This window comes from Tubulanus polymorphus, chromosome 4 (assembly GCF_964204645.1).
Source record: "Tubulanus polymorphus chromosome 4, tnTubPoly1.2, whole genome shotgun sequence".
Classification (NCBI taxonomy): Eukaryota; Metazoa; Nemertea; class Palaeonemertea; order Tubulaniformes; family Tubulanidae; genus Tubulanus; species Tubulanus polymorphus.
The window spans coordinates 21,324,361-21,350,145 of NC_134028.1; the positions used below are offsets into that span (position 1 = coordinate 21,324,361).

The 25,785-nt window shown below is 38.4% G+C and overlaps 1 long non-coding RNA gene across 2 annotated transcripts; it reads right to left on the reverse strand.

The window, feature by feature from the left end:
• Positions 1-259: 259 nt before the first annotated feature.
• Positions 260-25,223, reverse strand: LOC141904592 (uncharacterized). 2 transcript variants are annotated; one of them, XR_012619152.1, is made up of 4 exons: positions 25,167-25,223; positions 21,685-21,888; positions 606-688; positions 260-473 (listed from the first exon to the last, which is right to left on the reverse strand). It is a non-coding gene; the product is annotated as an uncharacterized LOC141904592 (long non-coding RNA). The 2 variants fall into 2 exon arrangements; XR_012619153.1 differs by lacking the exon at positions 25,167-25,223 and adding an exon at positions 23,026-23,212.
• Between the last annotated feature and the right edge of the window lie 562 nt (positions 25,224-25,785).

The following is a 25,785-nucleotide window of genomic DNA, read 5'->3' on the forward strand; positions in this document are numbered from 1 at the left end:
AGATGCTGTACAGAAATGTATTGGCGGTGGCGGTAAATGGTAGGGGCATTGTCGGGTTTTTTTCAGTTCAGATTTCAACCTAATCTTCCTTACATTGCGAAACTTGGCGGTATGCGGGTGGCCCTTTATGGGAGGGCGGTATATTTCGCATCTCGTTTCGCATATAGGAAATCCTTCGTCCTTTATCACTTTTTCGTTGAGAGTTTCCTCGATTTCAAAATTCCTTACTGATACCAGGCACTTCAAGCAGGTTCACGTGTAATTATGACATCATCTTTTATTACAACGAGAAAAACAATCTTTGAATATAATATTGAGTACATTAATGGATCATCATTTTTCTGTATCTTAAAGTATTGTTCTTCATCTCAGCTGTCCTTCCATCCTTTCGTCCGTTCAAGACCCCACCGCCAGCTTCCTTGTCGACGCAACGCAATCCTTTTGAATTACAGAGCATCGTCATCCCGCATCACCTAAAAATATAAGAAAAGAATTGAAACGCACAACCGGAACGACCTCACACGATGTTTGGCCATACACTGATCATATCTTAGTCAGGACAGCTTAATAGGGGAACCCAATCTATATGAAACACTGCTACTTACCGAATTTCACGGTCACTTAAAACACCACTTTCTCGTCGACGAGATCAACCTTGAAAGCGCTGCTGTTACCACTCAGCACCACCCTGAAATAATACAATTATAAAACCGATAGTTTCTGTATGGGCAATTATCACTGCACCCAATAGTTAAGAGAGTTACCCAGTTTATCCCCTAACGATTTCAATACAAATGGTAATATAGTTCCTCGCCCTCAGCGTACACCTTAACTAGGCCTATGCGTTCAATCATTTTCTCCTTGATTGATCCTCTAATTATACCGGTCATCCCATCTATAATCAATGTAAACCTCTACTCAAAATTGAATTTGAATTCTCGCGCGAGAAAACCAAACTTTTGAATTCTCAGCCGCTACAGTACCACTACCACCACCACCAGTGGCAGCAGTAGCAGTGCCGCAACCACCAGCAGCAACAGTAGCTCCACAAGAGTGGGAAAAATTGCAGGACCTTGATGAGGAAACTCTTGCACTCATCGGATTCTGGCAAAGCGGTGCCATAGAGGCGTACGTACGAAAATATGAGTTCCCATCCACTGAAAACAATCAGTCTCTATATTAAACCAGTACTTAATCCGACTGCATAAAGCTAGGTAGATAGGGTGGGATAAACCGGTTTAACAGCATTCATATTATATTAGAAAAAGATGTTGATGTTGTCAACATGGAACTGTGTATTTTACTAGCCACATTCGAAGTGCTTTCAATGGCGAACAATTTGACGAGCTCTTAGATCAGGCTAAGAATAAAATGATCCTATATTGGAACAATATAATACCGAGGATACTGGTTGGAGGTTTGATTACTATGTAGATCCGCACGAGTTAGATCCATAAAACTGGAACTCCGAAACGGATGACAAGAAATATCGTATATCATCAGGTTAAGAGGGAAGGTAATCATCGTATTCAAGGAACAAATCCTCGATGAAGTCGTTACGAGAATAAAGCTTAGTACGTGTAAAAGTTTACGAAAGTTTATTAGTGCTTAACGGAGTTAAGCAGTAAATTACATGTACTGTACAACAATGTTATAAGAAGTAGGGAAGGAGGAAGTTATTTGAAAATTTCTTTTGTAGTGTAATTCAAGAACTATTAATGATTTAGGATTTCGACAAGTACTACAACTAATTATAACATTATAATGAGGGAGCTGGGCGGGTATTTGATTGTATAACTTCATGTATTTTAAATATAGGACAGGTGCATTTCAACCTTTATATATATATGCGGGGAGCTATATTCCAACCCCTCAAAAATTACAATCCACAAAGTCGATTGGTAATATCCGTAACGATGATGATGATAAATGCTTCCTGTGATGTATTCTTGCATCGTTGCATGACATGCCGACTAATGCACACAGGTTTACGAAATATGTTGGAATTCAGGACGAACTAAATATGGTTGGAATGAATTTCCCCGTGAAAATTAACCGAATCAATAGATTTGAGAAGCAGAATAACAATATAAGTGTTAATGTATATACATTCGAAGATGGAAAAGTTTGACCAAAGCGTCTTGCTAAGGGGAAAACGAGGGTACATCATGTTCACTACTATTATTGAAAACTCAAGACAAGCGCATTATCGTCTTATTGTAAAGGGGTTTGATACAGTCAGTCTGCAAAGTAAAATGGTTATGACTAATTGTAAAGAGGTTTTGATACAATCAGTCTGCAAGCTGAAATGGCTACGACTGATTGTATAGGGGTTTGATACAATCAGTCTGCAAGGTGAAATGGTTATGACTGATTGTAAAGAGGTTTTGATACAATCAGTCTGTTAGGTGAAATGGTTATGACTGATTGTAAAGAGGTTTTGATACAATCAGTCTGCAAGCTGAAATGGCTACGACTGATTGTAAAGGGGTTTGATACAATCAGTCTGCAAGGTGAAATGGTTATGACTGATTGTAAAGGGGTTTTGATACAATCAGTCCGCAATGAGAAATGGTTATGACTGACTGTAAAGGGATTAGATACAATCAGTCAGAGGGTGAGGGTGGTTCAGCTCCCGCTCTGCTTTCGGGTAGGCTCTACCAGCGCTTTGAGTGTGACAAAGTTTTTCAGCACTCATGTTGGCGCTCAAAGCACATGCGTGATAATCACCGGGGTACGAAACTGGTGTGCCCGAAGTGCGATTGGGAGTTTGCTTCGGAAGTCTATATGAGAAGGGATCATTTCCCGAGGTGTCGAGGGGGTCGTGGAGACGACGAGGAACCTCCCGCCAGAGCAGAGGTTGCCGATGTACCACCACCACTACCACAAGCACCGGGGGTTGAAAAAAATATTGTTTTAAAACATTAAACAGTATAAATGGTACGAGGATGAATTGAACGTGAATGGTATCAATTATCCGATGACCGAAGAGCAAATAGCGATATTCAAAAGACAGAACAATATATCAGTTAACGTTTTCGTCCAAGAAGATGGTAATATTTTCCCTCGTTGTTTGAGTGATAAACCACTTGATAAACATGTTAACCTATTAAAGCTTACATTGGGCGATGATTCCCATTAATGCTTGATTAAAGATTTTAATAGATTTTTATACCATATAAATAGCCACAAGGCGCGGTCATACTGGTGTTTTAAGTGATTGAACACTTTTTCAACTCGAGATATTCTAAACACTCATCACCAGTACTGTATTCATGGAATCCAAAGGACTGTACTCCCCGATGAAAATAAGAATATTTTGAAATTTGGTAATGTCGCTAAACAGTATAAAGTCCCCTCTATCATATACGCTGATTTCGAAATGTCTTTTTTATCTCCCATTCAAGGATGTTCCCGGAATCAGACCCACAATCTTGGACTTCACGCTATCAGGTACATGAACCATCAGGTTTTTGTTATAAAGTGGCCGGACCAGAAACCCCTTATTTGAAACCTTCAGTGTTGTTTAAGGGGGAAAATGTTATGAAGACATTCCTCCAAAACCTCCTCGAAACGGCTGAGGACATCTTGAACGAGTACAAAAATCCCCAACCTTTGATCGTGAGCGATGCAGATGAAGCGCATTTTAGGTCTACTAAAACTTGTTATATTTGTGATGTCGAGATTATCGGGAAAAAATGTAGGGATCACAATCACATAACCAGTAAATATACAGGCCCCGCTTGTAATGCGTGTAATATGGATATGGCGAAGCTTTCCAACCAGTTCGACATTTCAGCATTTCCCATTGGTCATCCTTCGTCTTTGAACAACGACAGAAAGGTTTAAGTCGAATTCAAGGATGAAACCAATTCTTTCCCATTGGTCATTCTTCGTTTTCAAACAAAACAAAAACCAGTATTAGGTAAATTCAAGGATGAATTCTTTCCCCATCAAACTGTTCTGTGGTTTGTGGAGTGTGATGCAATCAGTCTGCAAGGTGAAATGGTTATGACTGATTGTAAAGGGGTTTGATACAATCAGTCTGCAAGGTGAAATGGTTATGACTGATTGTAAAGGGGTTTGATACAATCAGTCTGCAAGGTGAAATGGTTATGACTGATTGTAAAGGGGTTTGATACAATCATTCTGCAAGGTGAAATGGCTATGACTGATTGTAATTGGGTTTGTTACAATCAGTCTGCAAAGAGAAATGGATGACTGATTGTAAAGGGGTTTGATAAAATCAGTCTGCAAGGTGAAATAGATGACTGATAGTAAAGGGGCTTGATACAATCAGTCCACAAGGGGAAATGGCCATGACTGATTGTAAAGGGGTTTGATACAATCAGTATGCAAGGTTAAATGGTTATGACTGATTCTAAAGGGGTTTGATACAATCAGTATGTAATAAGGTGGAATGGCTATGACTGATTGTAAAGGGGTTTGATACAATCAGTCTGTAAGGTGAAATGGATGACTCGTTGTAAAGGAGGTTGATATAATCAGTCTGCAAGGTGAAATGGCTATGACTGATTGTAAAGGGGTTTGATACAATTATTCTGCAAGTTGAAATGGTAATTTGGATGAAGGATCTTATGAGTTGGCAAATGAGATGTATTTATTGCAGAAACAAGTCACCGAACGACTATGCCTAGGACCAGTCCCCCTACCCAAGTGGTATGGGTGCACAATGTGCGAGTTGGTGTTGGCAATCGTGTGCATAGAAAAAGTAAACCGCTTTGTGTCAAATGCGGAGAGGGGTTTAGCACGACGGCCTATTGGGATAGGCATCAATCACGTTGTGCGAGACCCAGCGGCACGAGATACATTTGAAAACTGCAGTAAAAGAAGGTATTGTCAATAAAATACACTAAATATTAAACTTGTACTTGGATGTTGATCGGTTTGAGAAAGGAACAACTGGAAAAGGGCGTTGTTACACTGGTGCACCTGCTAAAAATTATGTGTCCCCATAAATCTTAGAGGATAGTTGCGAGTTTAACGTGACCTGCCTATAAAAACTCCTAGCTCTAAACAATTCCTCACAACTTCCCAATCAACTCAGACAACTACTTCAACCGATTTCAACTGAATCATGGATTTTAATACTGAAACGATGAGCTGCCTTATTCTGACAAGTACTGTTTTCCAAAACATTTCTTCAATTTCACCCTCTTATTACGTGAACTATGTTATCGTCTTAGTCATCATAATCATTCATACCTTATCAGAATTAAAACTATTACTATTTTTATATCTTGATATAATATATTTATACATACTTTTCCTTTAGTATGTTCTGTGATAAGACGAGCATTATACGGCTTGCTGGATGCAAGGAGCCACTTTCCGATAGCGGTTTGGATGAATATGCCGACGTTAGGTAATTATGACCATTTCTTTCCAAATCTTGTTATAGTTCTTGCCATTATGACGATTACCCCTTTTTATTTTATATTTTTGTCTTATCAGTTTCAGACATAATACCCATTTTGGATTATCTCTCGGCTATGGAGAGTTTCATTAATTGTAAGTTACACAACCTTAGTGATTTTTCAAAATTATTTCTTTTGTTCTTCTATGCGATCAAATTCCCTTACCCAACTATTTATATTTTCAGTAGCTCAACTCCCAACACAATCGTCGGAGATGACACAACCTGTTGCGCCAGAAAATTCATCGACTAGATTGTCGTTTGATGACGAATACCTCCCGACACCTCCCCCAGTGACAACACCACCAAGTGGTAATATCGTTACTTCCAATGCAGGCGGTCCATGTTGGTTACGGTGACCAGGACGTCATCCAACATACCGACCGCGATTGCCCCCCGGCCGGAATCATTACCGTCTACAATTAATAAAACTCTAAGTCGACTGAGGAGCCTAAATCAGCCTTCCACTTCAGTCGGCTTTCGACCTCTTAGTGACGCACCGAGGGGACATAGGTATCGACCTTATCCCCAAACTCGGCAGAAGCAATAGTAACTTCTTTCATTTCTCTTACAAATATATAATAAAAATAATTGTTTCCTGGGAAATACTGAGTCATAACTTTGATACCAGGAAGATAGATGAGTATAAATAGGCCAAAATTTTACACTTTAAGAGAGTTCTGACCAAACTCTCTGGGCAGAGATATATTTGTAAACTGCAGTAAAAGAGAAGAAGGTATCGTCAACAAAATACACTATATATTAAACTTGTACTCGGATGTTGATCGGTTTGAGAAAGGAACAACGGGAAAAGGGCGTTGTAACAACGAGGAACCTCCCGCCAGAACTGTTTAATTTCGGTTTTACCTCACTCGTATACATTTTTGAAAAATCAATTTCAATATTATCTTCCAGAGTTGGTATGTAACACGCGTGTGCGTACATACCCCCATCCCGACGATAAGACACGTAACCCATATTTTTTTCCCATATTTTATCTACTGTATTTCCATATGCGTTTAATATATGCAACGTGAGTTCTCGACTACTGACATTCGAATGTGGATATTCTGATGCAATCAGTCGTAAATTTCCAACACCAATTTTTTGCACTATCGGCCGTTGATCCATGTTGTAATAGCATTATTACTATAGCATCGGCGTGCAATGTGGCATTACTAACAAACTATTTGAAACCAACAACAATAGGGTTAATCCTGTCTGGCAGTTATAAGGCTAATGCAAGATTTTCAAAGATGGGTATTAATTGGTTATTAAATGGGTGTCCAAAACGAGCAACATCAGAATCCAACACGCCTTGAACGGCGTCGAGGTATCGATTGATCGCTTTACAGTAGATGGTTATCAAGCCGAATCCAACACTGTGTACGAATTTCATGGTTGCTTATACAAGGGATGTCCGAAGTGTTTAAAAAAATACGCCTTCATATCTCCGAAGTGCAGTCGGGAGTTTGCTTCAGAGATATACTTGAGAAGAGATCATTACCAGAGGTGTTGAGGGGGGGCCAGGAGACGAGGAAGACATAAGAAATCACGATAACAAGCGTTTTCTTTAGTGTATTCTCGCCCATCTTCACCAGGCAGAGGCGAACCCCCAACGGGTATCACAGTAAAAGCAGTATGAGGATGAATTGAACGTGAACGGTATCAATTATCCGATGACCGAAGAGCAAATAGCGATATTCAAAAGACGGAACGATATATCAGTTAACGTTTTCGTCCAAGAAGATGGTAATATTTTCCCTTGTCGTTTGAGTGATAAACCACTTGATAAACATGTTAACCTATTAAAGCTTACATTGGGCGATGATTCCCATTATTGCTTGATTAAAGATTTGAATAGATTTTCATACCATATAAACAGGCATAAGGCTCGGTCATACTGGTGTTTCAAGTGTTTAAACACTTTTTCGCCTCGAGACATTCTAAACACTCATCACCAGTACTGTATTTATCGAATCCAAAGGACTGTACTCCCCGATGAAAATGAGAATATTTTGAAATTTGGTAATGTCGCATAATAGCATAACAGCATAATAGCCTTCAATAGAATCCTCCTATATCATGTATTTGGATGCGAATAATTTATATGGTTGGGCAATGTCACAGGCTCTACCTGTGAGCGGATTTAGGCGGTTGGAACCCATTTGGATTACTATCAACAATTAGTAACAATTGTGGACAAAATAATAACAACTAAACAATCAACGATTCATGAATTGCCGAAAATACCAACCCCCAGTTTAAAAACATTATTAGGAATTAAAGACACTAGAAGCAAATTAAGTGGTTATGAACTCCACGAATAGGCCTACTTGAAATCAAAATTAACGGATTATAGAGATTTGTCAAACTTTCAAGAAATAGATGCGCATATATTTTCAGAAATTAGTGATTTATTGATATCTGAGTATGAAACATTGTTAACTAACCAAACAAATCATCTTTGGAATTTTATAATTTTTCGAATAAAGGGTTTGTTCTTTTTCATTCTACTCAAACTGTAAATATTTCATGGACTACTTGGGTTAAAGAAAATAAACATATTAGTGTCGGGTATGAAGGGAACAAGGAGGAGCGGAACAAAAGCTCGCGTCCGATGTCGAAACCCTAGGCCGAAAAGGCCAATGGGTGGACCCGTTCAGACTGGAGTGCGCTAACGCCGCTTTCGCGTCATACTGGGACCAGGTGCAGCATAGAAGTCCAGATGAGCTAAGCCTAGGAACGTACGCCACCAGGATCTATGCACTTAAGCGCTGGGAAACCAATGGCCAAAGTCAGATCAAAACTCGAATCCTAGCAGCCACAACTCAACAGTTAACAGACCAAGTCCCAGCGCTCAGCAGGAAGTTGGGCCAAGCGTGGGCAGAGCACCATCGCAGTAAAGCAGGTACAAAGCACACTTAGAGACAGGAGCGCAATGCAAAGTGATTTAGAGGTCGGCAATGGGAAATTGGGTTTGAGCACTCCAAACCAATTACATTAACAGCATTTCGAACGTGATTATTGCTCCTATCGCTGACGCAATTAAGTGATTAAAAACTTAGACTTACAACCTATGCGAGTTGCCTAAGATGTTTTCAATGGGGGTATAGGCTTTGTATATTTTATTATTAAAACATTAAACGAATTTATTACCTGTACAATCTCTTAGACGAGCTAATATAATTCAAGGTGACCAATTACGTATAATCATCTCTAACCTTCGACTTAAAGTAAAATGACTGATAGCGATCATTGCAAATGCGCTAAGTCGAATTGAAAAATCTTCGAAGAACAACGGTCTCTATCTTGAGAGCGTGTATAAAATAAGGGTTAGAACCTTAGACAAATCATTTCCAAGATGACAGCCATCGGAGCTCGTTGGATCGAATTTCCCGACGACGCAGAAGCCGTTGTTGGGCGTTTGCCTCGAGACGGGGCAGCGACACTGGCTACTTTGTAGCCAGTGTCAATATAGACATTTAGTATGTGGGAACTGCGTCGCTGACATTATCTACACGAACATACTAATGGGCAGACATGATGCCAACAGCATCATGTTATGCCCCTACTGCCGTAACCATATCAGCTGGGTGAGGATGTTCACCGAATGGATCAAGGCAGAAGAGAGAAGAGTCCGAAGAAATCGTCGATGCCGGCAGACTCGAAGCACAGGACACACAATCCACCGTCCGAAACTATCTAACCGACGTTTTAGCGGCTATAAGTGAAATGCTGAACGCTCGTTCGAGTGAGGTATATCTATCGAGCACGCGGATCTCAATGGAAACATTGAATTTCCATTCGTACCGTTGGACGAACTAACGGTAGAATATATACTCGATAGAATAATCCGTGTTCTACAATCGAATGAGGATTTGTCTTTGGATGGATTAATTTTCCATTGTACATTCATCCGAATGCCGCTAGGTGGTACGCATCGTAAACGCGTCGAGGTAAATTTCGATTCGTTTAGACAAAACAAACGCTGTATTGTTACGATCGATAATGACGATGATTTGTGTCTTGCTAGGTCATTAGTGGTAGCAAAGGCGCGTGCGGATAATGACCCCTGTTATGATGTTATTCGTAAATGCGACCGACCGACGCAGAAGGATGCGGCGATTGCCCTACACAAGAATGCCGGTGTACCCCAGTAGTGATGTAGGGTATCTTGAGACAGGTGGTTGAAGTGGTTGAGGTGGTTCGTTGCCATGGTAACGGTATCCAAGATGGCGGCCATTTCCAATATGGCGGATATTTTTTTTTTGTCTTAACCTATATCAAGTTTAGTATTTTGAAATAGTATTCTTTATTGCCATGAAATTAATTGTCACATTATTTGCCATGCGATTTTCTGCCAACACCTTGAGAGATAGTTGATTTCGATAGTGTTAGTGATATCTCCAGTTAGCATCTCACACTTTGGGTAATTATCAGGTCAGACTATGTAATGGTGATTGGGTCTTTGAGGGACATCTCACAATGCCACGGTGGATAGTAAACCAATTCTTTTATTTTATAACAATTTATAAACAATATTTTATAACAATTTATAAGCAATGCTGTCTGTCTATGATTAACGCGATGATGCCAATTTATGGGGTAATTGGCTATCCTTACTGATGACAAAATTAACTAAAACAACCTTATGTTTTCTTAATAATTATGACTTTGTAAATTCTTTAAACCATCGACTAATTTTCTGTTTGGTTAGCCATGTAAATTATGTTAGGTAGTTGAATAGTATTTAAGACTAGAATATCATCCGAAAAGGAACATTCTCAATTTGATTCCAAAGTGATCATACTGAATTCTACATCAAAAAAAAATCTAAATGGCTTTCTACGACCAGGCTTTTTACATCGATGTTGCTGACCCTACAGATGTAAATCTGATGGTCAACTCGGATGGTTTGACCATATGTCAAGTGTGTTTTCGGGAAGTTTCGCGGCCATCGGAGCTAGTTTCGCGGTGTTGTTCTAGAGTGGTGTGCGAAGATTGTTTCCATAACGCGGTGGTATGCCAAATTGATGTTAGCAACTTCATTTTGTGTCCGGTAATGCGCGTTTTATTCCGCGATAGCGATTTTCATATTGACGAAATTCAAAAAAGAGGATGCGAAGGAAAAATAGAAAACACCTTCAACGAATACGGTGTATGCGGGTATTGCAAGAAAGAATATGTGTATAGCAAACTTCCGTGCTGTGACACATTAGGGGACACATTATTGTGTAAGGATTGTTTATCAAAAATTGCTGCTGACAACACAGAAAACAGGTATAACCTGTTATGTTCGTTTTGCGGGATCGAATCCGACCTTCTGTGCCCGATATGTATGGATATTTGTTATGATAAACCAGTAACGTGTTGTAAAAAACATATACACAGATCGTGTATAAAGAAGTATAAGAACTACACGGATAAATATAAATGTGTGAATTGTCGATCGATACACGATGATTTAGATCGGATGCAGCCAGGAAGGGTTTTCTACATGAGCCAAATGAACATTACTGTGATCGAGTAAAATGCATTTGAACTGATGTTTATTAGTTTCGGTAGAAATCATTTTTTGTTTGTATTTTAAATCGATGTGAGAGTAAACATGAAAGTTGCAATAATAAAGGAAATTGAATGTCCAAATCAACACCATTTTTACAATACCTAAATTTTCACTTCATTTTGATATAATCTCAGTTCCACGACTCATTATACGTCACCTACTACCCCAAATTACATCGGATGTTCAAATCAACACCATTTTTAGAACACCGTTTCACTCCATTTTGATGTAATCTCGGATCCTTTAACCATTGACTACATCAAATAAGATTTGACGCGCCAATTTTACTATCCAAGATAAGATCTCCATCCATGGATTAAATAGACGTCAACCTAGACTCATTCGTTCATTTCTGTATTGGAATACGGAAATTAAAGTAGCTGCTCGAAGAAATCAATATAAAGTGGAAAAGGTGTAATGACAAAAAAGGTAGGCTAATTTTCATTTTTTCTTATATCGTACATTTATTATTTTCACATCAATTCAAAATAATTTATGATAAAGTTTTTCACAATTATATCATTTTCGGATTTATCCAATGTAAAGCAATTTTGTATTTCGCGTATTTTCATGTTGTGACATAATAATATTAACACAAATATAGCATAATAGCCACAGACAACGCTACCCATTTCTTGAAATTGAAATTTATTACAGCTCCATTCTATACAATTTTTATTCATGTAATCATCTAAGATCTTGTTATAAAAAATAGGTTTTTGGCCAAAACTATCAAAAAAGTAACCATTTTTTTCAGCGTCGATATAAACTGAAATCCAATGAGAGCCAGGAAGCGTCGATATGTCTGTATTGCAAATGAAGCAATAAGGTTTTGATGTGTCAAAAGCGGGAATCGTATCACATGCATAAACACCTTTAAAAATCTCATTCAAACATTCATCATTTTTCATTAGATTAGCTATTTGATTAGTATACAACATCTTAAAAGTCAATTTCAATATCGCGAGTTTTTGTTACTTGTAAAACTTCATCAAAAACACCCAATATAACCAAATTAATATTCCGCGGTAAATCTTTTGCGAATGTTAATTGCAACTTTAAAGAACCACGTTGTATTAATGACAAATGTTTATCTCCTAAACTCGAGGCAATGTTAAAAATACACACAAAATTTCCCTTTGAAAAATTAGCTCTTGACACACCAAAACTTTCATTCTTATAAAGCATCCCGCGAGCCAAGAGGGCATTAAAATAACACTCTACTCCATCCCCATCAGATTGTATAGTTAAAGGGCTACATTCTACATGCATATTATTTACAAGAATAGAAATTTTCGACAAGTCATTTGATCTGAAATCGTATGGAGATTTATCATAGCAGCCAGACATGGCATCATCATCCACAAAACATGCTACAATCGCCCTAGGAATTTCACCCAAAAATAAACCATCTTTTGTAACTGAACGGTGACCTCTTTGTAAATTAATAGTATGCATTTCAGACCTAGTAAAAAAATATTTAGCAGACTTATTTTCTAACGCCTTTGCATGGGCTAACAATATCGAACTGTCTATTTCACAGGTGCGAATGTATAATTGCGCGCTTTCGATTTTCACCTTGTAATTAGCATTTTGTTCTGGTGACATTAAATAGAAATTATCCTTTGATCGTATCAATTTAACAGTAATGTCTATATTGTTTAGTAACACTTTATCCATACGAAACACGTCAGCATGTAATCTGGTATACGCCATTACTAGTTTGCTATTCTTGATATATTCGTGTCTTTTGCGTAATCCTGAATTACCACCAACTGTTGTGGGATCATTGTCACCCTTTAATCCGCCATCGTCTTCGGCATAGATGTCGCAACCTAGCCATGATTTGTCCTTGGTATCGTGGTCATAATTAATCAGATTTTCAATTTCACACCTAATAGGGTACATACCATTGTCTCGAGAGACAATTTTTCCATTGAACCTGAACATCACTAAACATGCTGTTACAGCTATTAATCGTTGAAATTTTATCCGCATCGGTCAAATTAGACCCATCACCATGCAGCACTCGGAATTTCAACTTTAAATACGTTAAATTCAAATCTAGATATTTATCCGTTATCGGAATACGAAAAACTATAGGACCATTGTCGTTAATCGATGTTGATGATTCGTAAACTACATATTCATTACGTTTGTAGCTAAAAACGGAGGCGGGTACTGTGAACAAGTCCAATTCGCTGCTAGCTGCTAATTGTGAATCCGGGTGTACAAGAAATGACATGATGATTTAATAAGCCTCGTTGTAACAGTCAGAAGAATTTCGTAATCTTTTGCGTTTAGCTAATCTTCCTCTTCGAGCAATTTTCCGTCCTTTTAATACGTTTGAATTTTCTGTAAAGTTCGACTTCATGGCTTTGTCGAACGTTTCCATGGCGCGACTTTTTATCGACGCGCCTAATGGGTGTCCAGCTAAATAATCATCAGCAACGTTTAACCCAGATTCTAGAACCAACGGTGCAGCCTTCCTTATAAGTGGCATTGCTGTATTTCTCAACATGGGTAGAGCGCCTCTGATAAGTCCACTAAATACTGATCCTAATCCCTGACCACCCTGGACAGGGTATGCTGTATAAATATCTATTCCAGATCCCGTTTGATTTGCATAATATCTTTGACACGCACCATGGTCGATATGACACACTTGCCTCATATTAACTGATTCTTTTTTTTTGAAGTGTAAAACCAAGTTAACTTTTCCTTTCTTGAACACGGGTGTTCGACCGCTAGGTCTTTTAATGATTATTTCGATGACTTGAAAACTATTGCTTTTCAACGGTATATAGTATGGTCTTATAAACTCAGAGTTGTAATGACGACCGTTTATACTTTTCAAATCCAAAATACGCAGCAGTTCAGCTGAAGTATGGCCTACCAGTTGAGGTTGAACTATATTGCTATAAACCATCAAGTGGTGATAATCAATCATCAGGTCAAACGTCCTATTGGCTATTACTTTGACGCTTGAAATATATTCATGTTCTGAAGGTTTCTTTTTAGATTCTACGATCAAATTATGCAAGTATTCCGGATCGTTTGGTTTATCGACGTTATTTTTCAAAACGTTCCCAGATTTTATCATTTCGAAAATTTTTAGTCCCTGTCTGGTATCATCTAGGATACTGTTGATCTCTACTCCGTCGCGGAACCCTAATATCCACGCTAAGTCATTTTTGAACTGAATGGCGCTGTTCTGAAGTAGATGAACCGTTACACGTCCACTGATGGGGTCATGCGATAATTTGATTAAATCTGTTCTAGAAACAATATCTATTTGTTTCTGAATTGTCGCTAGTAATTGTTCAATAGTGTCGTATCGCCCTTCGGGTATCCGCCCCTCCAACCACTTGCCGTCGCCAATGTTAAAGTTGAATCGACCATCGCAAACATTATCAAAGTCCAGAACAGCTTGAATTTGTTGAACGCCGCATACCCATTTTCCTGTTAAATTTAACGGTTCACGCAATCTAACTTTGAATTCTTGTTGTGTGTTATCTGGGTATAGATCAGCACTAGCGTCACTTTTTAGATAAATGTAAAAGTCGTTTTGATTCATATTTGTTGTATATCTGATGCTTTGACCCAAGAATTGAATTTTGCAGGATAATTATACCAACTGACGAAATACTCTTTTTTACGACCAGCGCCACGGGATTTTAAAATTTCATCAGTTTTGAAAGTCGCTTCGTCGACTCTTTTATTGAATTTAATCATTTCCTGCTCATAAAACGTCCCTTCTATTTCTTCACCATCCAAATCAGTTAGTCTATATACGGGGGGATGTCTTTTTATCCGATTAACAATCCTGAAAAGTTCCGTACTGTGCGTGGGTAAATATCCCTTTTGAAACTTTCCCTTCAATTCTGTAATTCGCACAATGTCACCAATTTTAAAATTGAATTTCGCTACACGCGTTTCAGTACCGTAAAGCGTTTTCAATACTTTGTGTTCATTAAACATGTTTACATCGGCGGGTGGCATTTTTATACTAGAATGTCGCTTTTTGTTATACGAGTCGATGACGTCTTCGAGCACGTCTAAATAATACCCATAACTATTTCTATGCGAAAAAATCCGGTATAATTTACTTTTTAGAGTTCGGATAAATCTTTCTACAATTGCGCATTTCGTTTCATTCTTTGTACTGAAAAATCGTATGTTTTGCGATTTTGAATATTTCTGGGTTACGGCGCCGGTGAATTCTCTGCCATCATCAGTTTGTAAAACTTCTGGTTTACGAATGTTGAAAATTTTTCCGAATCCTTCAACAACGGTTAGGTTATACTTGTTTTTAATCGGCACTGCAAGTGCGTATCTACTCAACACGTCAATGACGACTAAAATAAAATTATGTCCGTCGTTGTATTTTGAAATGTTTGATACATCACACAGGTCACCTTGGAATTGTTCGTTCACGCGATACGCAACTGTCTTATTTCTCGGAAATTTTTTCCGTCTCTGCGCATGTAAAGTATAAACTTCGTTCCCCAGCAACCAGTCTTTAATCTGCCGTAGTGTTATAGACAGATCGTTCTGCTGAGCAATCTTGTGTAATGTCTTTGCGCTTCCGAAAGATCCTGGATTTTTTGGTGTAAAATATACTTTGCTTAGGAATCTTTTTTCCGGATCCGTCAGGGCGGTCATTACTTTGAATAACAGTTGTGCCCTTACAACAACTCGATATACAGTTGATTTTGGTCACTTTACATTCCAAGTGTAATTCCTTCTCTGATCGACTGCAGCAACAACAATATTTTAGAATTTCACTAAGCATTTTAACGATTCCTGCTATTCATGAATACATAGCAAAACGTTCAAAAGAATGTCGGAGAACACGCTTTTAATAACATTTTCGTTTTTGGCCCCAGACAAGATTATAGTACCGCCGGTATGAACAATAAATTTAACACAGATCGACCAGAACCACGCTGATGCATCGTCTGAGCCTCGTCGTCACCCTTTTGTCTTTTTGAACGTTTGGTTATAACATCAAAGGTAATTTCATCTTCGTTTAATATGACTTGTTTTAATTTACGATTATTTAACAGAGTTAAGGGTGCATTTAGTTTCTGAAATAATTTAATGAACTCTACCATGCCTGGCATGTGTAAATTTGTTGATTGACCCATGGATGTGTATAAAAGATCAATAATATTACTATCCGGTACAGAGTTTCCATTGTATATTAGTTCCAAACGATCCGTCAAATCAAAAACGTTTGATTTTTTAAACAATTTTATCAACTGTTTAGATTTTTCTCGAAATTTCTCATGGGTTTTTATTGTCCAGGGTAACTCGCCCAGACATGTTCAATGACGTAATCATTGAAAGGGGTAATAAATATTTCCCCCCCCCCCCCATAAAAAACACAAGATCATAGCCGCCATATTGGAATGATCACATGATATCCGCCATATTGGAAATGGCCGCCATCTTGGATACCGTTACCATGGCAACGAACCACTTCAACCACTTCAACCACCTGTCTCAAGATACCCTACATCACTACTTACCCCTAGGCAAGTGTGGATTGTGCGAGTTGGACGTATTTGCGAAACAATTATCGAATTATTTTATCATGGTTGTAACCGGTGATGATATCGCGTATCACATTTTATACGAGAACAACCGCAATGTGTTGGACGTTCAGGGTGTAAATGCCAAAAAGCTTATATTATTATATACAGATGGACATTTCGATGTAATTACATCGATGGCTTCATTTACCTGTCGTTCATACTATTGCTACATTTGTAAAAAGGGGTATACGAATACAGAGCGACATCGCTGTACAGACAAATGCAGACTTTGCTTCGGGGATTGCGTAGAACAACGGTGAAATTATTTGTGCGCAAAGTGTAACATTTATTTTAAATCGGAAGCGTGTTTAAGCGTCTGTGATTCGAGAGCGAGATGTTTACAATGCGGGTCTATTGTATCTAGAAAGAAACTTGATCCTAAATCTCACGACTGCGGGCAGAAATACTGCAGTTCGTGTAAAAAGCAAAAACCTAGCGGTCATCTTTGTTATATCGGGGTCGCCAAAAGTCAGGATCACGTGGTTTCTGAGGAACAGGGTAACCCTCATACACTAATCAACCCGTATTTGGGCGAAAAAAGCTGGCGATGAGCTAAAATATAGAAAGTTCATCGCATTCGATTTCGAAACAACGACCGTGGATTCGAACCACGTTGTAGTATTGGGTATAGCGCATAGAATATGTCAAATGTGTAAATGGTCGAAACGGACCTCTGACTCGGTTTGCGATTATTGCGGTAAACATGAACACGTGTTTAAAACGGACTTTGAAAATATGCGAGTGGTTGTTTACGGAAGAGAATAGGGGCGTCATTGTTTTTGCGCATAATTTTCAATCCTTTGACGGTTACTTTATTCTTCAATATTTGGTGTCACAAGGTATATTACCAGATATTGTACAAAATGGCGGGAAAATAATGACTATGACCGTTAAAAATTTGGACATAACATTTTTGGACACACTGGACAATTTTCTACCAATGAAACTTGGTAAACATTAGGTATTCCGGAATTTAAAAAAGGTATTCTCCGTATAAATTCTGCACTCCTGAGAATATTGATTATGTGATATTAGACCAGAGTATCAAAAACATCGTTAATTATATGCGATAGAATCCTCAAATACTTTGAGTAAACTGTTAGACTATGAGAATTAATCAATTAATTAGTCGTCTGACTTAGACCCATAAATAAGGGGGTAGTTTTAGGACAAATCATTTCCAAGATGTCTGCTATCGGAGGACGTTGGTTTGAAATTCCCGACGACGCGGAGGCATTGCTTGAGTGCGGCATATGCTTCGAGACGGGACAGCGGTGCTGGCTATTATGTAGCCAATGCCAATATCGAAACCTGACGTGTGGAAGCTGCGTCTCCGCCATAATACGCAGAAACCTTCAACTGGGGTGTGAAGACGCTAATGATGTTTTTTCATACCCGTTCTGTAGAAATATTGTGCGCTGGGCACGTATGTTTGCAGAACATATACGCAAAGAAGAACAAAGAATGCGACGAAACCGACGCCGCCGTCACCAGAGACGACAACAACAGCAGCAGCAACGTCGATGATATCGATGATGACGATGACGACGACAACGAACTCGGACAATGACTTCATTCCTCAAAAGGTCCTTGTGGTCCTCAAAAGGTCCCACTTTTCAGGACCACTTCAATTTCCAAGAAAGAACCACTGTTTAAACGCCTCGCCTCGCTTTTTGCTTCAGTTTTTTCTCCAAGTTTTAAACAAAACTCTTCTGGTGAGTTTGTAGAATTTAAAAAAACGACTAAATTCATATATATAATAGTTTATTATATACAATTATTCTGCAAGTTGAAATGGTAATTTGTTGAAGGATCTTATGAGTTGGCAAATGAGATGTATTTATCGCAGAAACAAGTCACCGAACGACTATGACTAGGACCAGTCTCCCTACGCAAGTGGTATGGGTGCACAATGTGCGAGCTGGTGTTCGCACACGCCAGCTCGAGATCCCGGCACATTAATCGTGTGCACAGAAGAAGTAAACCACTTTGTGTCAAATGCGGAGAGGGGTTTAGCACGACGGCCTACCGGGATAGGCATCAATCACGTTGTGCGAGACCCCTCCTAATCCCAGCGACCGGTCCTTGAACCAACAGTAACTGGACCACCACCACCAGCAGCAGCAGTAACAGTAACTGGACCACCACCACCAGCAGCAGCAGTAGGGACACCGCCAGCAGCAGTAGGGACACCGCCGCTACCACCACCAGCAGCAGTAGGCGCACTGCAGCCACCACCAGCAGCAGCAGGGGCACCGCCGCCACCAGAATGGGAATGGGAAGAATTGTCGGACCTTGATGAGGCAACTCTTGCCCTCATCGGGATCCTCAGAGGGGTATATACGAAAATATGAGTTCCGATCCACTGAGAACAAGTTCGATCTGATTGAATTCCATAATGATATCAAACCGCACCTCATCCGACTGCTTAAAGATGATTTAGGTAGATTGGGTCGGATAAAATGGTTATCAGCATTCATACAATTCTAGGAAAAGATATCGATGATGTCCATCAACAAAGGTTTAATTTTAGAAAATTTTAGAAAAAATAATAGAAAACCAGCAATCAAGCGTAATATCATTACCGAAAAGACCAACAACCAATGTAGAAATATTGTTAAACCTAAAAGGAACAAAAACTAAAAAGAAAATGAGCGGAAATGAGTTAAATAAGTTTAATCAATTATCAATTGAAACAGATGTAAGTTATAAAGAAATAGAAGGTGTAACAACATTTGATGAAATTACTGTTTTATTGAAAAAAAATTATAGAACTTTGTTATGTAAAAAAGCAAATCATTTATGGGACCATATCATTTTCGGGGATTATTTAAATAGGGGATTTTTAATGTTTAATAAACAAACTGCGGGGATTTTTTGGACTTCTTGGGTTAAAAAATACATAACTATTAGTGCCAGACATGATAGAAGATTAAGAAGCGTAGGTAGACTAATTACATATAAAAAATTCCAATTATTAAGCTTGTCATTTTGTATTGTGTACTTGTATAATGTATTGTGTAAATCTACTTGGTGAATGTTCTATGTTCGGTCGTTTCTATTTGCATAATGAATATATAATGATGATTAACGCATGCGCATTAAGCAAAAGTGGACATCAATGTCCGCATGTGATGCATGTAACGCATGTGACGCGGACATGAATATGTTTGAATTTTCTGTGTTCAGTTGTTTCTATTTACAGAATGAATATATAATTATGATTAACGCATGCGCATTAAGCAAAAGCGCTCCTATAAGAGCGGTTTTGCCTAATGCGAACACGTTTTGATATTTTATGTCGGTTGTTTCTATTTTACAGAATTTATAGAATGAATATATAATTATGATTAGCGCATGCGTATTAAGCAAAAGCGGACATCAAAAGCCGCATGTGACACATGTAACGCATGTGTTGTCTCTATTTTACAGAATTTATAGAATGAATATATAATTATGATTAGCGCATGCGTATTAAGCAAAAGCGGACATCAATGGCCGCATGTGACACATGTAACGCATGTGTTGTCTCTATTTTACAGAATTTATAGAATGAATATATAATTATGATTAACGCATGCGCATTAAGCAAAAGCGCTCCTGTATGTCCGCATGTGACGCGGGTATTGTAACTGGTATGATTTAGATATCAAGGAATGGAAACGACTTATCAAAAGCAACGAGGAATGAAAAAGGATGACGTTGGTCGAAGAAATGGAAGAGTATTCTAAAATATTAACCAATTTAGTAAAAAAATATGTATAATAAATGGAACCAGAACAACCACAAACTATCAATATTACAAATAAGTCCTATATAGAGGAGACGATGTTATGAAGAAATTCCTAACATCCCTCATCGAAAAAGCAGAGGAAATATTAAAGGAATACAAAAATCCTCAACCTTTGGTTATGAACGACGTCGAAACACACTTCAAACCAACTGATATTTGTCATATATGTAAGGAAACCATAAATGGTAAGAAATGTTGGGATCACGATCATATAACCGGCAAATCAGAGGCCCAGCTTGTTATTCATGTAATCTAAGTTATAGGGTTCATACACCGACAGAGATCTTGTCCCATTCAGCAGGAAGGACAAAAAAGATGTTATTATGCACTTTCCTCCTATGACGATGACAACAATGTTTCGGTATCTAAGATACCACATACAATGTTGACAAGAATGGTCGCATTCGAATGCGTGACATCAATTCACCAGGTCAAGCAAAGCGAAAATTACGAATGCAACAATACTCCGTTCCATGAGTAATGCCCTAGGTCGATATGCTTTTTTGTTTTACTATCATTTTGTCACTCGAGGTATGGCATTGATAGCGATAACGACAATAACGATAATGGAAAGCGTCGCCAAATTGTTTCACGATGCCATACTTCGAGACTTTTTAGGTAAAGATGGCTCAATATTAGACAACGTTGAAAAACTTTTGATTGTATCAGACTGATTGTCGAGGGGTTTTATACAATCAGTCTGCAAGGTGAAATGGTTATGACTGATTGTAAAAGGGTTTTTATACAATCAGTCTGCAAGGTGAAATGGTTATGACTGATTGTAAAGGGGTTTGATACAATCAGTCTGCAAGGTGAAATGGTTATGACTGATTGTAAAGGGGTTCAAAACTTTTGGCTCAATTGAATTGCAATGTTTCTGTCATGACACAAACGAATGTACCAATCCGTGTGTTTGAAAACGATGACAATGGTTCAATCAGTCTGGAGGGAGGAGTGGCAGTAGCGTCATTTGCTGTCACCGTGACAAAGAAGGGTGAAATAGAATATACACTGTAACTGACTGAAGTCTTACGTCAATTCCTGATGCAGGAGCCGCATAGGATCAATCATACCTGTTTCACTCACATCCCAATAGTTTCACTGGTGAAGAACATTTACCACTGATGCCAATATGAGGGTTAGATAGAATTCCCAGTTACAGACCCAAGCATGTATCGAGCGATAATGAAAATACTTAGGCGATGAGGAAGAGATAGGAAGTTTATTGGCACGATTTGTAAATTAAGAGTAGATCTGATTGATTAAAGAAATGTTGCCTGCTCACCTTGTGACTTGATTATTCTGTCATCTTATTCTCATTCTTCTTGTCGCTACCATCGTGATGGGTGTCCATCATAAAATATGATCAACACTACTCAGAGACCACAGTCCAGTGAACCAATGTCCATCGGTCATACATCGGAGAAATCAGGCTGGTTTATCCTTGTGTGTTCATCATTGATCTTTACCGTGGTCGTCTTCGAAATGTCTACAACAGAAAGAACATAAATGTAACCGATCTACTTTTGAATGAATGAATGCTTTATTCTCTCTAATTACAAATAATTAATATACACATATAAATACAATTGAAAAGGACATCTCCAAGCCGGGGGCTGTACCATAAGGGGAGATGCCCTGTAAAAACAAGTACCCGTATTTCAACAACAATTTAATCTAGATTTAAGCTAGGGGTTGTCCTTATAACCGAGATGATACAATTTACCGAGATGAACCAAGATGTGTTCATTTCTTCGCAGTGGATATTTTACCCTATACAGCTCATGAGTATTTCTGCTATTTTACCGTACATCGTCGCTGATTTACGCTGCGCATGCGCACAGAGGTGCAAGGAAATTGTGGAGAACAGAGTTAGAGAAAATAGAGCGGATAGAGTGAGACTCGAACCCGGGCCAGTAAATTATTAGCGCAGCGTCATACAACTAGACCACCGAGCTCGCTGAGAACCGAATGTTTTAACTATCTACAGTACCTCACCTTACCTAATCCTATCCCTAGGGGTAAAACGGAACCCTTTGGACCCTCTTCTCATCCTCTCGACACTAACCCTATACGGTACTTTATTTATAAAAAGAAATGGGTCGAAACTCCTATACAGTCACTTCGATTTAAAACTGCTATAACTTTAGTTAGTTACTGATTGTTGGTGGAAAGCTTTTTATAATTGGGTAGGGTTATACCACATATCTGTATAGATTAGGCCTATGAGGTTTGTGAAAAATATTCGATCTTGAAACTAAACCAGTCAGGTTACTGACTACTTTAACTCCTAAATTATCCAAAGGATTTCGATGAAATCCGTTCTAAACTGTTCAAAACATTCTGTATTTTCTAAATATGTCTACTTGGAGGCCAGTTGATAACGTTACACCACTCAAAATTGCGATTAAATGCGCCAGAGACCCCAAAAAAATCCTGTAGGGCCTACTTATACTGCAATTTATCAGTTTATTGCTATGGCAGCAAAAATCGGTAAAAATGCAGATCCGCACCTCTCCACAGGGGTTTGGCGATGGGCTTGGATTTTATTTCCGGGTTGTTGATAATCTCGCGAGAATGGCTCTACATATGAACTGCGAATAAATTCAAAATATCACGGAAATACCTTGTGTTTACATTGTTGATTTATCCGCTATAAAGTTTCGTAAAAATTGGTCGTTAAGAATCATTATCAGACGGTCGTCACGCTACTATATAAAATAACAAGGGATGAAACGCCTTCAGAGTTGTGCCAGCCAGAAAGTTGGGACAGTCACGTGACATTCTGATGATGTCATCACATTTAAAACTTTAACATGAAAAGTTAACATATTCACAGACCGATATCAATTGTCAGATTATGATTCATATGAAATTAATAACTTATAAAGAATAAATTGTGATCAAATATATAATTCATAGAAAAAAATGCATTTGAATGTAAGTTATTCTCAAATATTTTTCGTATCATAGTTTCTATCTTAGATGCTTCGGGTTTGCATTCAGTCAAATAAGAAGCGCGACTGTCACGTGACTGTCCCAACTTTCTGGCTGGCATGAATTGAACTGCGTTTCATCCCTTGTGATTTTATATAGTAAAGCGTGACGACTGTCTGATGATGATCCTTTACGACCAATTGTTTATCGGAACTTTATAGCGGATAAATAAACAGTATAAAAACAAGGTATTTCTATGATATTTTGAATTTATTTGCAGTTCATATTTAGCGCCATTCTCGCGAGATTATCAAAAACCCGGAAATAAAATCCAAGCCCATCGCCAAACCCCGCAATTTAGGTAATGTTGAAACCATCCACAAAACGGAATATTGAAAAGAGACAAAATGGCGGCTTTTTGAATCGCAGAAGGGGTAGGGTTTAGGGTCTAGGGTTTAGGGTCTAGAGGGTCCAGAGGGTTAGGGTCAAGAGGGTCCAGAGGGTTAGGGCTACGGGAAGGATTAGGGTTAGGGTTAGGTTCCGTTACATATTATAACATTGTAGGGTTAGGATGAGGCTATAAGTAGTTAAAAAGTTTCAACTGAACGAAGCAATCGTCGTAGCGCTTTGGGGTAACGTTAGGCTTGCACTCTTGTGCTTGCGTGTTCAAATCCCAATTTTCGTGAATCTTTCTCAGAATTTTCTAAGTCCAGCGCATTCGCGCATGCGCATTGGATTGATTTGTGGATGGTTTCAACATTACACAAATTGCCCAAACCCCTGTGCACCTCTCGTGATTGACGCAATCTGCTGAATGACAGAATCCAGGCTAAAATCTTTCTACTCTCTCTGACTCTATTGAAGATATCTTACAATTAGCCAATGGCAATGTACTGAATTGCTGATGACGTTTTGAATCTGAAACAATGATAATTAATTTAATTGATTTTACCGTTTACGCGGAGAGGTGCGGATCAGCACTTTTACCCAAAAATCCTCTACCTTTCAACTTTAAGTGAAAAGCTCGTGGTGATTTCAGCGTCTAAAACCAACAAACGATACATCAATCGAAGCGCAACATCTCATATTTGGTTCATAACCAGAATTTATTCATCAAATGAACTTATTCTGAGTTTGAGAGAGCAAAATTTGCAGAAAAGCGGAAAGCTAAACGCCCAGATACAAATGCAAATTCAAATTTACTGCGCAAACTTTCTGAGGAATATATTCGCGACGGTTTTGGTAGTTTAAAATACAATCCATGTGATAAGACCCACGTAGAATACAATTTCAATGATCTAACGGGATTAATTAGTCATTTCAAAGTAGTTTCCTGAAAGTTTGCGCAATAAATGAATTTGAACCAAGATTCTTAAAACAGCACTGAAACTTCTCAATTGGCAATTTTTCGGATGCATAAAAATCATAGCTTATAAGACTATATATACTAAATGACAGCATGTAGTCCGTTGTACTCGGTAACAAAAAAGACTTCTGAGTTTGGTTGACCGGTTTCCGATTATGAAAGCATACTAAAACAAAAACCTACGAGAGTAAGATATAGTATTCTTTTTTAGTACCACACTTTAAAATAATTCGAGTCTCAAATGCTCAAAACCCTGGATAGTAGCGATTCCATTTCTGATAAAGTTTAGTTACGACTTGCATTCTTTTGCTAAGTTTGAGTTTAGATCTTTATTGAATAGTGAATTTGTGTTACGACCGATATTTTTAGTTTTTACACATTTAGATGCTTGATTATAGTTTAGTTGAAATTTTCCCCGTTAATCCTACGCGTAGATAGAATATATAAGTTAAAAACCTACGTACCTATATTCACGGGCATCAACCCTAATTTGGTGCGCAGGTCTAGTGCTCTGTACGGCGAGCAACAAGTGAGCGAACGGGACCTATTCGTAACCACACGCATGTGAACAATGGCTGCTCAAACAATAACCAAGCTATATTTAGCTGTGCATCCGGTGTATTGTGTTCCTCTCTACCGAGCAGGCTAACGAGGGGGAAATCTATGAGACGATAAATGCTCCTAGCCTATTCAATTGGCCAAACAAAATAATGCCAGAATATATAATAATTATATATAATCCGTATATATAATATATATAATAATGTATATTATTCAAACGACAGCGAAATAGGGAGCATTTTGCGAACTAGTAACATCTCTTATTTCGGAACGGGATAGTATTTTGAAATCCTTGTAAATTCTCGGGTCTAACAATTCGACCGATAGTATCATTCGGATTTTTCTTGCATTTTTTGTTTTTTTTTGTTTTGTTTTTTTCAATGATCATATGATGTAATGACTGCATCGTATACTGTATGCCGCATTTAACCTCTCATCCCTGAATTGCCAGAGCCAACAGCCTATGATTAACACCTGCATAATGTAGGTAGAATGCCCTCCCCCGTAAAAATCCAACATCCA